The 15,811-nt window shown below is 43.8% G+C and overlaps 1 non-coding gene across 1 annotated transcript; it reads right to left on the reverse strand.

The window, feature by feature from the left end:
* Positions 1 to 6,568: 6,568 nt before the first annotated feature.
* On the reverse strand, positions 6,569 to 6,640 carry TRNAW-CCA (transfer RNA tryptophan (anticodon CCA)). The gene has a single exon. It is a non-coding gene; the product is annotated as a tRNA-Trp (tRNA).
* Positions 6,641 to 15,811: the final 9,171 nt, after the last annotated feature.

Raw genomic sequence — 15,811 nt, forward strand, 5'->3', positions numbered from 1 at the left:
CCTGAAAAAAAAAGTCAAAATTCCATACCTGTGGTTCAGGTGGGCAATCTCCCTGTTAGTTTCAACTATCTCTTTCTGCAACATGGTTCTGAGCTGTAGGAGAAAAATACATCCACATCTGTCCTGGATGACCCTGCATAAAAAGAAAGACAAAGTCTTATCTAGTTGTCACAATGTTTCTTCTCAAGAGTAGAGATCACAAGAAGACAACATATCAAAGCATATATGAAGCAAAGATTATATGATCAGGGGGCTTCCCTGGTAGCACAGTGGTTAATAATCTGCCTGCCAATGCGGGGAACATGGGTTCAGTTCCTGGTCCGGGAAGATCCCACATGCTGCAGAGCAGCTAAGCCCATGCGCCACAACTACTGAGCCTGTGCTCTAGAGCCCGCGAGCCACAACTACTACAATTACTGAAGCCCATGTGCCTAGAGCCTGTGCTCCACAATAAGAGAAGCCACTGCAATGAGGAAAACCGCGAACTGCAACAAGTATAGCCCCCGCTCTCCACAACTAGAGAAAGCCCACATGCAGCGACGAAGACCCAACTCAGCCAATAAAAAAATAAAATTAAATTAAAAAAAGATTATATGATTAGGGATTCCAAGAGCCATTGTCTGCATTTGGGAGTGAAGAATTCTGCAAAGCAGACTGAATGTCATCTGGTATCAGAATGAGCATTTGTCACCCATATTTGCCTATGAGTTCCTACTGCTTTCATCAGCTACATCACAATATTGAACACAAGTCTAGATAGTCTGCCCATGTTCCCCTTACCCTAGCAACTAAACTCTAAGGGTGAGAGTCTCATAAACCAAGGAAAACGAAACAAAACAGTTGACAAAATTACTACCACATGTTAAGTTTATTTAAATGTTATGATTATGCAGAGCTATTGTATTGCTGAATAACACTGGCCAAACATTTAACTAAAATTGCTGTTTAAAAATTTGCTAAATGATTTGTCATTGCTGGGGGAAAAACAAAAAAAAATAAATTTAAAAACTTTGTTAAATGTACCATCAGTGTGTTCTATATTAGGGTGTAAACAAATCATACATTTTAAATAACCACTTAGCAGTGGATGAAGATCAAGGTGCTTTTCTACAAAGGACTGACCCCCTTGAAAACCCCCATGCGTCCTGAACACGATCCCCACAGGTGAGGCGAAGGCTTGCATTACCTTTTGGCCTTCGCATGGCTGGTGTCAGGCTCCCTTGCTTAGGCCTCCTGCGGTGCCTCTTCCCATCCCAGCTGGTCTGCTGGATGAAGACGGGCGCAGGCTGCACAGGTCCAGCTGCATGCGTCAGCAGTCAGTAGATTCTCCCTGTTACCAGCCATCCTGGGATGCCTCAGCAGCCCCGGGGCCTGCGGGCTGCCGCTGTCTACAGCAGGTGGCGCCTCTGACCGGAGCGCCACCAGCAGTGGCCGGAGCTGGGCAAGCCCCCCCGGGAAACCCCAGGGCTGCCCAGGTCCCTGAGGGCTGGGCACAGGCTCCCTGGGATGCCCCTAAATCCCCTTTCTCTCCACCGCGCCCTGGTCTACCTCCCTTACCTGGTCCCACACTGGCCCTTGCACTGCCTAAGGAGGTGGGAGGTCCTGGGCTGTGGAGCTGGTGAGTCCGCTGGAGTCCGGGTTGTGACCCCTGGTGCCCACCTGGTTGCTCACTCTGGCTCGCATCGGCCCCTCTTTTCCGAACTAGTCGCTGCCCCTTCTTCGTGCTCCCAGACATCACTGCCATCAGATTCCGCAGAGCTTCCAGGACACCCGTGCATCTCCCTGCTTGGACTTGGGGACAAGGGATGCGAACGTCCAAGCAGCTGGGAGTCGCCCAGACTAGACGTGGAGGTGTCTTTACTGCATGGAATATGCATGCAAGGAATTTAGGGTTTTCTTGAGGCCTTTGGAGAGGGTCGTGTCCCTAGGAAGTGGGAGGAGCTCCCTCGGGACCAGCCCCCGGTCACAACTCACAGGAAAGGTCTGAGCCGGCGATGAAGACGTCTGAGGTGCATGCCTTCCTACCTTTTCCCGGGAAGTGGACTGGGATTCCCTGATGTTCTCACCTGTGTCTCTCTGCCAGGCCATTGGCCCTCTCTGGGCCTCCTTAGGGAAGATCGGACCTCCTGAGGAGATGCTGAGGGTTCAGAGGCCGGTGGTCCGTGGTCAGAAGGGCTGAGGCAGCGGGGCATCGCTGTGGACTATTGAGCCCGGGTGGCCGGGGTCTGGAGCGCGGGCCGGGGGAGGGTGGAGGCTGCTGCAGGCTGAGGCTCCACCTCCTTCAAGGGCGGAGACAACCGAGGTGCTTCAGCACTGGGGCCTGGACAGCGCCCTCGGCGCGGGATGGAGCCGCCCTAAGAGGAGGCTCATGTGACTGGCTAGAGCTTCAGGGGTGGACTGTGAGTTAACTAGTATTTTTTTTTCTTTTTTTCTTTGTGAAATAAAATCTCCCCCTCTCCTCCCCCTCTGTTTCCCTGGTTTTTGCTACACCATGAGACATGGGGGATCTTAGTTCCAAGACCAGGGATCAAACCTGTGTCCCCTTGCAGTGGAAGTGTGGAGTCTTAACCATTGGACCACCAGGGAAATCCCTAACTACTTTTTTTTTTTTTGGCCATGATCTCTTTCCCCTTACTTTTTAAAAAATTAAATAAATGGATTAAAATAAAATAATGCAAGTCCTGCCCTCAAAATGAAAAATTTTTTAGTATTGTTTAGCAAAAACAATAAAACCCAAATTGTTTTAAACATCAAAAAAAAAAAAAAAACCCCACAAAAATACAGAAAACAAAAAACAAAACACAAGACAAAACAAAAAAACTGAATATCTTTTTAAGGGATGATAGGAAACAAAGTCACTTTATCATCTCAGCTCACTGTGTCTGTGAGAACGCCCTCTGAAACAAACAGAAGGTCCCATATGCTTCCAATCCAAATCCCTTGGAGATAATGCAGCCGGCTTAGCCTCTGTCAGGAGAGCACCTCTCTGGCCAGGTGACATGTCCCAGAGGTACTTGGCTGGAGGTAAGGAGTCGTCCTCAGTGGGAGAAACAATGGGACAAAAATATGTATCATGTACTGTGCCTGTGGCAAGGCTGTGCTCCTATTTTTAAATTTTACCTCCCTTCTGAAATAAAGCAATACAGCTAGTTTGATGTGAAGCAGGAATGTACAATAGAACAGAAAAATCTCTAGGAATTTTTAAAATTTAAAAATATCTGATGCATTGGTGCAGGTTGAATAAACTTTTGAAATTAAGTCTAGGGCAGTTTTTCTTTTTCTGTCTATTTATCCCTACTTTTTCCGTCTAAGAAGTGATACTTTTGTCCTTGTCCCAGTTTTTCTAAAAATGTATGCTGCCTTTTTCTTTTATTTTTTTAAGAACTTTTATTGAGATACAGTTAACAGACAATAAACTGCATATATTTAGAGTGTAGTATTTGGTATCCCAATCTCCCAGTTCATTCCCCCCCCACCCTCCCCGCTTTCCCCATTTGGTGTCCATATGTTTGTTCTCTACATCTGTGTCTCTATTTCTGCCTTGCAAACCGGTTGATCTGTACCATTTTTCTATAGTCTGCATATATGTGTTAATATACGATATTTGTTTTTCCCTTTCTGACTTACTTCACTTTGTGTGACAGTCTCTAGGTCCATCCATGTCTCTACAAATGTCCCAGTTTCATTGCTTTTTACAGCTGAGTAATATTGCATTGTATATATGTACCACATCTTCTTTATCCATTCATCTGTTGATGGACATTTAGGTTGCTTCCATGTCCTGGCTATTGTAAATAGTGTTGCAGTGAACACTGGAGTGCATGTGTCTTTTTGAATTATGGTGTTGGCTGGGTATATGCCCAGGAGTGGGATTGCTGGGTCATGTGGTAACTCTATTTTTAGTTTTTCAAGGAACCTCCATACTGTTCTCCATAGTGGCTGTATCAATTTACATTCCCACCAACAGTGCAAGAGCGTTCCCTTTCCTCCACACCCTCTACAGCATTTACTGTTTGTAGATTTTCTGATGATGTCCATTCTAACTGATGTGAGGTGATACCTCATTGTAGTTTTGATTTGCATTTCTCTAATAATTAGTGATGTTGAGCAGCTTTTCATGTGCCTCTTGGCCATCCGTATGTCTTCTTTGGAGAAATGCCTATTTAGGTCTTCTGCCCATTTTTTGATTGGGTTGTTTGTTTTTTTGATATTGAGCTGGATGAACTGTTTATATATTTTGGAGATTAATCCTTTGTCTGCTGATTTGTTTGCAAATATTTTCTCCCGTTCTAAGGGTTGTCTTTCGTCTTGTTTGTAGTTTCCTTTGCTGTGCAGAAGCTCTGAAGTTTCATTAGGTCCCACTTATTTATTTTTGTTTTTATTTCCATTACTCTAGGGGGTGGGTCAAAAAAGATCTTGCTGTGATTTATGTCGAAGAGTGTTCTTCCTATGTTTTCCTCTAGGAGTTTTATAGTGTCTGGCCTTACATTTCAGTCTTTAATCCATTTTGAGTTTGTTTGTGTGTGTATGGTGTTAGGGAGTGTTCTAATTTCATTCTTTTACATGTAGCTGTCCAGTTTTCCCAGCACCACTTATTGAAGAGGCTGCCTTTTCTGTTTGTGAGTCACCCACCCAGCATTTACCGGATTTGATTTTAACGCGATTGCGCCCCTCCTACCGTCTCATTGCAGCCTCTCCTTTGTCTCTGGATGTGGGTTCTCTTTTTTGGTGAGTTCCAGTGTTTTTATGTCGATGATTGTTCAGCAGTTAGTTGTAATTCTGGTGCTTTTGCAAGAGGGAGTGAGCGCACGTCCTCCTCCTCCGCCATCTTGACTGTGTCCCTGCCTTTGTTTTCTGAGTGTTGAGGGGAACAAGTGCTTATTCATCTGAAATAAAGGAGCTGAGGGTTAAAACTGATGACTGAAAGTCTGCTTCTATAATAAAAATGAGACTGTAATGGGAAAAGATTATCTGACAACTTTACAACCTTTTACAATTGGACTTATGAACATATGAAAAGAGAATTTTATCGTCATAAGAAACTTGAAGGATACCATTAAAACCTTAAAATTAATACAGTTTGCTTAGAACTAATTCTTAGGCTAGAATATCTACCAATAGATGGTTTGAATGTAAAATTCTTGAAAGAAGAAAAATCCAAGGGATTTCACAGTATCTGTTCGGCATTAAATTAAAGTGTTACTTTTAGGAGATTTAAGTGAATGCAGTGATGTTGTTTTCTGCTTTAGCCAAGGAGGCAAGACCCATTTAAAACATTTAAGTTGAAACATGCTGAAATGTGGTATCTCTGGGGTTAAGTACTGCTTTCACTGGCTCACAGTTGCAAGGGAACCTCACAGGAGAGGAGGAGAAAACATCACTGCAACAAAGCCCTAGGGGACACCTTCCTGAGCACTGGGAATGGGGTGGCTGCTCTGCCCCAGCCTGTCCTCTGGCCATTGGCTCCAAGAAGGGTTCTGACCTCCACCAATGAACAGAGAGCAGGACCAAGCCTTAGCACAGTCCCATCTGTTGCTTCACGCTGCGTCTGAACAGATTTTAAAGGATTAAACAAGAGGAATTTCAGAGTATGAGTAAGAGAGAAAAGCAAGTTTTTGTTGCTGTTTGTTTTTGTTTTTTAAATTCTGCAGATCTAGGAAAAGAGGGTAGTTCCTGACAGAAGAAAAACATACCACTGAAAACAATGGAAAGTTTCAGAATTTTTTTTTCTTCAGAAAAACAGTGGGAGACTTCCTCCAAGATGTGACCTCTCTGAAATGAGGTGTGAAAAGCCTCGTGGGGCAACTGACTGAGTTTAAAAGAGAGGAGAATAAAACAGGGGACGCTTTATGGAAACTGAAATGATGGAAGTAGGACCACAGTGCTTTTTTAAATTGCAGAGTATGGAATCCCAGATGGTGGACACACTTGAGAAGACTGCCCAAAGGGCAGAGAAAATGTGAAAACAGGAAACGTTCAGAGAGGAGTTTATAGATGCAGAGGATAGAGAAGTGTGATTATTCACTCTATGGAAGGGTGAATGCATTCCTGGAACAAGTCTAGAGCACAAGGAACAGAAGCAATACTGAAAATATAAGAGAAAACTTTTCTAAACTGGCTGAAAAGTATTCTTTTATAATTATTTTAGTATCTTCTGGTCCTGGGTTGTGTCTCTGTTCTTTGTAGCTTTAACGGTGAGAGCAATGCAATTTAACATCAGCTTTTTGATCATAGGTTAGCCAATCTCACAGGTTAAAAATAACTCATTGAATTTTAATTTGCATTTCTCTGACTATGAAAGAAGTTATTTTTATATGCTTAAAAACAATTTACATCTCATTTTCCAATACCTGTTTTGTCCTGTCTTTTATTGTGTTGACGTCCCCGGCTCGCCTCACGCTCCCGGAGTTTCCCAAATCACCCCGATCAGATAAGAAAATGATGCTGAAAGCCTAAGGTTCATCCTCTGGCCGTGGTGCAGAGGAGCAGGGAGAACCGAATAGAGCCGTAGGATGGAATCCTAGGCGGCCCCAAGTGCCAGGTTCCCTGGGGGAAAACCGAGTAGCCGTGACCCCGACGTGACTTGAACACGCAACCTTCTGATCTGGAGTCAGACGCGCTACCATTGCGCCACGAGGTCACGTAGGCCGCCTGACTTTTGATGCTTTAAGGCTCTTTCGTCCCGCGCATCCAGGTCGCTTTTCTGCATAAATCTTTCGCTTTTTTCGGGTGAACTTCAGGTCAAACAGAAAAGGAGCGAGAGGCGGGCGGAGGGCGCGGCTGAGCGAGCCCCGGGACCCCCGCCCGCCCGGGCTACGTCGGGTCCAGGCCGGGACGCGGCTGCAAAACCCGAGCCCGGGCCGACGCGCCGGGGCAGCGCGGGGGAAAGGGGGGCGGCGGCTGCAGGACCGCGTTCCCTTCCCGGGAGAGGGTACCTGGGGAAACCAAACCCGGACTCTGCGGGCGCACCTGGGAGGTGGCTTTGGAACTTAGCAGAAAAATAGATGCTCGTGTGTCCACCCCCGCCCCCCCGTTATAAAGCTGAAACTCATTTTTGAACATTTGAACATTATAGAATAGTGTAATAATTAAAATCTATAATCCCACCGCCCGCTGTAAAGCAGTTTGATGTGTTTCTTTCCAGATATCCTTCCTCTCAGGTACACACACGTGTCCGTGTTTGTCAAACTTTCTTTGCTGGGAGGTACAGCGGTTACAGAAAACGGCACAAAGCAGAGACCAGAGAAGGATCACAGACCTGTCGGCCCGCGCAGAGCCCAGCATCTGCCTTCCGCCCCCACCTGCAAAACCCCGACGTCTACGGAAAGAACTTCCTTGCTTTTCTTTATAGTTTTATCACCCAAACGTGCATCAGTAAACTCTGTAGTGGCATTCTGCCTGACGTATATGTCACTTTTAATCCATCCTTTCCCCCTCACATCCTCCCCCCGCCCCCAACGAAACGACACAGCGACCTGACTCTCAGCACCGGTTTCAGGTCCGCATTGCCAGTGCGTCTTGTTACTGGGGATGCTTAGGTCATTCAGTTAACAAGCTCTCTGCTGTGGCCCTCCACTGCATGCTACTATTTCCTGCTTGGGAATTAATAAATATTTGGAGGTAAACGCTTCCAGGCTATGCAAATATCCTGTTTCTCTTCAACCCTCCACCCGCTAATTTTAGCATCCGGCTGGACTGCAACGCCTGTGACTGCGGTGTTTGCCTCGTGGTCGTTTTCTATTTCCCCCTTTCCAGCTACGTTTAGCAACATAATCCTCCTACGAGAAAGAACTGGTTCTTCTCTTCCATTTACTTATGTATTATATATTCAATATTTCTTGCATCAATACAGATTCGTGGATACTTTTTAATTTTATAGGTTTAACCCATAGAATATCATTAAAAAAATATTGTTTCTGAACATTTCCCAGCTTTGGCTGTTACACACTCCTTCAGGTTGGCTCCTGTGTCCTTTGACATCTGCCATCATGCTTTTAGCACTTAGTTTCTGACACTAGATGTTCCAGGCTTATCTTCTAGTTTCCCTGCACCAGCCCTGAAATCAACCATTTCTCCAAGGAGCTCTGATTCCTATTTTTGGAGAATGGTGCTTTCAAATCAAGATCTGGTTGTTAGGTGTGATCATTACAATGTGCTGTCATTCCTCTTTTCATTATCTGTAGCTTCTCTGACACTGAGAAGTGCAGCTCTTATTAGCTATAATATATGCACTTGTTATAAATATATATGTATATGTACACACACATGTATGTGCATACATGTGTGTTTCAGAATTACTAACCCATACACCTATAAGAAAAGATTTACTAGGAGGATTACCTTATATGTGTGCAGGGTTTTTTGTTTGTTTTGTCTTTAGCTTTACAGGCAAAATATTGCTTTGCAAAGTTATTTAGGTTAGTTTCCTTCCTCAGGCCTTCACTCTTGGTTATAACAGTTAGGCTGTTAATTTTATATTCCATTTCAGGTTCATGATTAGTTTTCATTATTTTCTTTAAACTTTTGCATTTGTAAAATATTACCATAGTTCTAAGAGCCAGTGCTGTATAAAAGGGTGTACTAAAACTTGTGTCACTCCCTTGTCACCTCTGTTACCGAGACTCACTGCCCCATTCTTTCCACCGCTTGGCCAACTACGCCTGTAGGTAACTAATCTTTTCAGTTTCAGGTTGATCCTTCCTGCATTCTTTTGCACAAACGAGCAGGTATATGTTCATTTTATTACATCCCCTTCTTTCTTAAAGGATAGCACACTATAAGTACTATTTTGCACTTTGCTTTTTTTAGCTCAGCAGTTTATCCTGGAAATCATTCCATGTCAGCTCATTGAGATCTTTATTTAAAAAAAAATTTTTTTTTTTTTAACAGCTACACAGTACTTCCTGGTGTGGATGCAAGCATAGCTTATTCAACCACTTTCCTGTAGTTTTTGCATAATATTTCCAAGGTTCATCCATGTTGCAGCATGTGTCTATACTTCATTCTTTTTATTGCTGAAAAATATTCCATTGTATGGATATATCAAATTTTGTTTATCAATTTGGTAAGATTAAAATCTACTGAAAAACCAAGTGGATAATTTTTTCAAATTGAGTGGGAATCAGATTATCTCCCTTCACAGGTTTTGCTGGGTTTTTTTGATTGCTGAAGGCTGTAGTATCCATCTGTTTAGTGACCCCCACAAATTATTTTTGCAAAGGCTGTATTCCTTGTTGTTTGTGGTTGCTGAAGTGTCTCTGTTCTTTAGCTTGTTTTTAGCTAGTTTTTTGACAGAGATTTCCTTGAATTCCAGGTATTTTATTAAAACAACAACAAAACCCTCCTTTTTTTTTTTCAGGTTGGCTCTGTGCTGGCCCTCCTTTACCATTTAGCCAGGGTTAGGGAGAGCCTGAGGTGAAATCTTAGTGTTTTCTCAGATCTGTTCTGAGGGTGTGTGTCTCTCTCAGCATGCATGAGGGTTTCTAAACTGCCCCGTATTCATGAGGGCATTCTACTTTGGAATGCCCTAATTTCCCAAAGAAACTCTCCCCAGCTTTTGCTCCTGGGCCATAGTCCAGGGATGGGGTGGGGCAAGGGCAAGTAAAAATGCCACAAAGCTTCCCTACTGCTTTGAAGTCATCCCTTTCTTGATTCAGTGTTCACTTGGTTGTTGCAAACTTTTGACTGTTTTCCAGAGTTTCTGACAGGTTTGGTTCTAACAGTTCTGCTTGTGTTTGTTGGTGTTTCTGTGTGGAAATGAGAGCTTGGAGCTGCCTACTCTGTGATCTTGCTGATGTCACCCATCTGCCTGAAAATAATTTTTTCTCTGCCTAAGAATGCTGGCTTGACAATTTTTAATTCTTTTACATTTAAAAAATATTATTTCTTTGTCTTCTACCTTCCTTAGTTTTTAGCTGATAATATAATGTGTCTTTTTACTTTTTATTTTCAGCAGATCAGTATTTGCAAGTATACTGACCTTTCTATTAACCTTTTGGGAGATGGCTGAACTTGTTGACTTTGTGAGTTGACATCTTTCAATAAATTTGGAGAATTCTTCATGTTAATTTTGCAAATACTGCATCTGCCCATCCTCTCTCTCTTCTCTTTCTTGGACAGCAATTACATGTAAGTAAGAGCCTTTCTCATACTTTTTGCTCCTTCTATTCTTATTTCTCTCTGTTATTCAGTTTAGTTGTTTTCCACTTACTTGTTTTCAAGTTTAGTATGTGTTATTTTCTTCTGTGCAAAGTCTGCTGCTAAAGTCATCCAATGAATTTCAAATATTTAATTTTGCAGTTCTAAAATTTTCACTTGACTTTTGGCAGATTTTAATTGTTTTGAAATACTCTATCCCATGTTTTTTAAAAAAATCAGTCCTCACCCTCTTTTCTTCCACCTTTTAAAACATGAATCATAGCAATTTTGACTGCTCACTCCAAGTCTGAGTCATTTCTGGATTTGTTTCTATTGACTGTTCTCTCTCTTTATTATCACTCACCTATTTTCCTCTTTTGTGCATGCTGATTTAACTTTTTATTTTTTCTGGGCAATGTGGATGATAAATATAAATTTCAGAAGCTCTGGCCCGTTTACACTAACTTCCTTCCCTTCTGCCTTGTGAAGCCATGAGCACTGGCCCCACAGAAAAGCCATTGTGAGGGAGACTACTTTTCCATCAGGAAACATGAGTCCAGACTCTGCCCAGGAGTTTCCCACCAAAGGAAAAGAGCAGTGATGCTGTCACACCAATCCTCTTCTCGCATTTCTGGGCATACCTGGGTTTCCTGACATATCTACTGCCTGGCGATGTGGAACATCAGGATTTTCTATGCCGATAATATCACCTTAAGTGACGGTGTGGTGCTCTGAGCACATGAAGGATTCAGAGAAATTCCTGGTTCAGATGGGATTGCAGGAGTTGAAAATTTTCTCTCAGAGATTTGGATCCCGCTCTCCTTAGTTATTTGGCTTTTCTCAAAAGCTCATGTCCTTCTTCTAGAGATTTTACATGGAAAGAATGAGGTTCCTTTTCCAGTTTGTATGGGATGCAATAATCCCCAAACTTAGCGAAGGCAATGTCAAAATAGCAGTTATTAAAAAGGATGTGATAGCCCAATGCTGGCAAAGATGTGGAGGCAGGAGGTATCCTCATATACAACTGGTGAGAGTCCAGGACTTTTGGAAGGCATTTGGCACATGTATTAAAAGGCCTTTTCACTATGTGTACTTTGCCCCAGAAATTCCCTTTTTATGACCCCATGGAAAACAATTAAGGATGTCTACAATGACTTTCAAAACTTTGTTTATAATAGTGAAGAAACAGAAGCAGTTTTAGCTGCTCTGTTCCATAAGCAGAGTCTACAGATTTTTGAAATACGAGAGGCAGGGGGGAGACTATCCCAGGTCGGGTTCCGGGGGAAGCTGACTCTTAAGTGGACATTTGCATGGAGGCTTCTGGGATCACAAGAGAAGGAAGCAGGACTGGGTGGAGAGAGAAGAGGCCTGTTATGCAGTCTCGGTAAAGGCATCAGCTGACCCTACAAAGAGCTCCAAATTCACAACTGTCCCAACATCAAATGAAGGGGCCAGATCTTTGCTCCTATGTTAACCAGTCATTGGATGTGGGCTGTTCCAGGAACTGGTCTGCTCTGGGGCAAGGTGACTCTTTCAAGCTGAGGACTGCCTGTCTGCAGCACTTTTAGTGGCTGGAGAATAAGCTCCTCAGTTCTGAAAGGGGGGACTGGGTGGCCCACAATTTCATCACCTGGATTCATTTTGTCATACACATTTTGGGAGAAGCACCACCAGGATTCCTGGTGGGCCTGTTTTCCTGGGAGAAACTTACAAGCAGATGAACTACAGCCTCCTCTCCCCCTGCTGCTGGTCTTAGGACTGCAAATTATACTCACTGTTGCATTTCTCAGCTCAGCACCTGCACTGGTCTTGGAGGCTTTCCCGGTAGCCAGACGCAAACACTCATGCCTGAAGCCCTGGTTGCTGTGTGCGTCTCAGGCTGTGATTGCTGTGTTCACTATTCACGCACAAAATGGGGTAGTGCAAAGAGGTACTCTAGGATTATGGGGAATCAGCTGGGTGCCAAGCACAGGCCTCCCTTCTCCCACGGTGGTAACAGCCCCACCTTCTCCTGGTGGTCGGGATCAAATATCCCCGTCACAGGGGTGACTCCTCTTGCTGCGGGCTGGTCCCCTGGCAGCAGCTGTAGTTTATATCTTGAAAGGACTATTGATGTGTTTCCTGAATGAACTGTCCTGTCTTCGGAATCAAGCCTCTAAACCTGCAGCGCCCAGGCTTGCGGGACAGAGAAGCACGTATTCCTCGGTTGGGTCATGGGAGTGAGGTACGCACGGCCTCTCCTGCTTCTCCCTGGTACCCAGTCTGTATGGCCCACCTACCAAGAGCACAGCCATATAAAGGTAGCTGACTTGAGGCACAGCTGCACCGAGGACGGTGCCCATCCCGGTGAAGAACAGCCTTCACGCTGGCACCCACAGTGTGCCTCCATCCCCCGCGTGTCTCAGCCTGGCAGCGTCTGGGGACGTGGCATGTGATAGGACCAGTGGACCCCGTGATAACATGCTCACTCCTCTACCTCCTCTGCTGTAGAGGTGGAAAGGTTCATTGGTTTGATGTGGTATCACATGGATGAATCAAACATTCTGTAAACCCTCAGATGGTGAGTGGTTCTGTCTAAGGCCTGGCAAGCAGGTAAGGCAAGCAAACACCTAGAGTCTGGGTTGGTTCCATCGTATCAATTGCCATTGCTTCCAGAACAGAAGGGGTCCAGTGGAGCCACCTGGCCACCAAGCGTCCGACTGGCCTCCTAGTGGGACGGTAACCATACTGGGGACTCAGCATTGGAGAGCCTGCTGCTGGAAGGCTGGACATGCAGCGGTTGCAGCAGGTAAACAAGACTTGGGGAGGGGCAGCCTGCGACGCTGGGCAGATGCCAGCATGGCTCCTCCACTCTTGCTTTTGTGGTCAGCACCGAGTGACTGAACAGAAGCTGATGGACATCAACTGAGATTGCTGACAGAAATCAAGTGGAAGAGGTGAGCTTACAACTACCTGGCCTTTCCTCTGTTTATGGATTCCAGGCAGAAAACACCACTCTTACTGTCAGCATTTAGGGGTGTCGCTGGGAGACAAGGGGCGGTGTCCTAGACGAGATAGCTCTACAACTTGCATAAAATTTCTCCTCAAACCTTTAGCTGACTTCTAAGCTGTGAATGGTGAAAATAAGAGAAAACCTGTAAAAAGCAGCATGAGAGGTTAAATGGATAAGCAGATTTGAGCAGCTGCCTAGTACTGGAAAGACAGAGATTACAGCTCAAGATCAAGCCCTACCAAGTTGGAGGGTGCTGGTAAACACCATGGAGTTTCCACTGAGACTCCAAAAGAACCATGCCGTAGAGCAAGGACAAAACTGAAACAGACCAAGTTTAATTCAGCCTAACGTCAATCACAAATGGGAGTCAGGGTGATCCACTGGTAAGCTGCTAAAACAAAACCTGATCCTCTTTAGAGGAAGATGAACAGGATTTCCAGAATTTTTTCACCTATAACGTCTGGCATCAAATGAAATATTAGAAAGCATGTTAAAGAAACCAGCTGACAAGACAGTAAGAAAAACAACAGACTTCTGGGAACAGACCCAGAAGTGATTCAGCTACTGTACTTAATGTCAAGGACTTTAAAATAATATTATTAATATATTCAAGAGAAAAGAATGGAGAATTTTAGCAGATACCTAGAATCCACATAAAGACAGGACAAAAATTCCAGAAATAAAAAATCTGACTAAAATTAAGAAATCAAAATATGGGTTTAATAGCAGAATGAAAATAGCCGAATAGGCATTAGTTAATGGGAGGACAGTTCAGAGGAAAGTGTCTAGTTTGATGCACACAGAGAAAAGAAGAATGGGAAATACAGAAAACCTAAAGAGAGACCTGGACCATGGTGAAATGTCTAACCTACATATATTAATAATTAGAATCCTAGTATAAGGGAGAGAGGAAATGGAGCAGAGGTAATATTTAAAGAAGCACTGGCTGAGAATTTCCCCACACATCATAGTACAGTCTCGAGAAGCTGTACACACTCAAAATATAATTTAAAAACAAACAAAAACCTCTACACCTAGGCACATCACATTAAAACTTACAAAAACCAAGGGCAAAGGTACAATCTTAAAAGTAGCTAGAGAAAAAATCAAAACAAGAACAGAACACATAGTTGATTTTTTTAAAAATTTTATTTATTTTTATTGGCTGCATTGTGTCCTTTTTTTTATATACATAAATTTAATTTATTGGCTGCCTTGGGTCTTCATTGCTGCACACAGGCTTTCTCTAGTTGATGAGAGAGGGGGCTACTCCTCATTGTGGTGTGCAGGTTCCTCCGCAGCATGTGGAATCTTCCCAGAGCAGGGCTCAAATCCGTGTCACCTGCACTGGCAGGTGGAGTCTTAACCATTGCGCCACCTAGGAAGTCCTGCATTGTGTCTTGCTGTGCGTGGGCTTTCTCTACTTGCAGAGAGCAGAGGCTACTCTTCATTGCAGTGCACGGACTTCTCATTGTGGTGGCTTCTCTTGTTGTGGAGCAGACTCTAGGTGCTTGGGCTTCAGTAGTTGTGACACATGGGCTCAGTAGTTGTGGATCGTGGGCTCTAGAGTGAAGGCTCAATAGTTGTGGCACACAGGCTTAGTTGCTCTGCAGCATGTGGAATCTTCCCGGAAGAGGGCTCGAACCCATGTCTCCTGCATTGCCAGGCGGATTCTCAACCACTGCACCACCAGGGAAGCCCCATAGTTGATTTTTTAATAGAAACTTTGGAAGCCAGAAGACAATGGAATGCCATTTTATTTTAGGTGAGGAAAGAAAAAACAGCAACAACAGTGAAAAACAAATGCCAGACTAGAACCCTCACCCAGGTGAAAATATCCTTCCTAAGTGAACACAAAGTAAAGACACTTCAGACAAAAGCTGGGATAAGCCATTGGAATGCTACAATAAATGCCAGAAGGAATTAACCCGGCAAAGGGAACATGATCCAGCTGGAACAAGGAAGGTCAGGGAAGAACAAAGAACACAGGAATAGGTAAATAGGTAAATATGTGAGTAAGTACAAGTAAACACTGCTGAAAACAGCAATAGTAATAAAATCTTATGGAGTTTAAAACATGTAGAAATAAAATATACGACAACAATGGAACAAAAGGCAAAGAGTAAATGGAATTAAACCATTAGTTTTTTTCATTGCTTTGAAATGTTGAAATATTAATTTCAAGAGCTCTCCAAGAGGACTTCCTTGGTGGTCCAGTGGTTAAGACTCCATGCGTCCAATGCAGGGTTTGATTTCTGGTTGGGAAGTTCCACATGCCATGCAATGTGGCAAAAAAAAAAAAAAAAAAAAAAAGTGCTCCAATGAGCCAAAGAAATTTTAAGGGCATTTTTTTGACATTTCAGTATCAGGACAACCTTACAATTTTAAGAATTACTGAAGAAACCAAAGACCTTTTATTTATGTAGGATACATCTGAAACAGGAGGGAAGGGGGCAAGGCACAACCTCTGAAAGAATGACATAGCCCGAGGACATGACATAAACTGATTAGAACCAAATGGGTCCAAGATGGCAGACAGATTGACTTCCAGTAGTCCTTGAGCCCCAGTACACGCTCACTGTAACACATCAGCAAGCTAAATGACACTCCCACAGGCACCATGACAGTTCCAATGCCGACCATAAGGATCAAAAAGTGGGTAGTGGCCCAATTCCTGGAAAT

Source organism: Hippopotamus amphibius, chromosome 17, assembly GCF_030028045.1.
Source record: "Hippopotamus amphibius kiboko isolate mHipAmp2 chromosome 17, mHipAmp2.hap2, whole genome shotgun sequence".
Lineage (NCBI taxonomy): Eukaryota > Metazoa > Chordata > Mammalia > Artiodactyla > Hippopotamidae > Hippopotamus > Hippopotamus amphibius.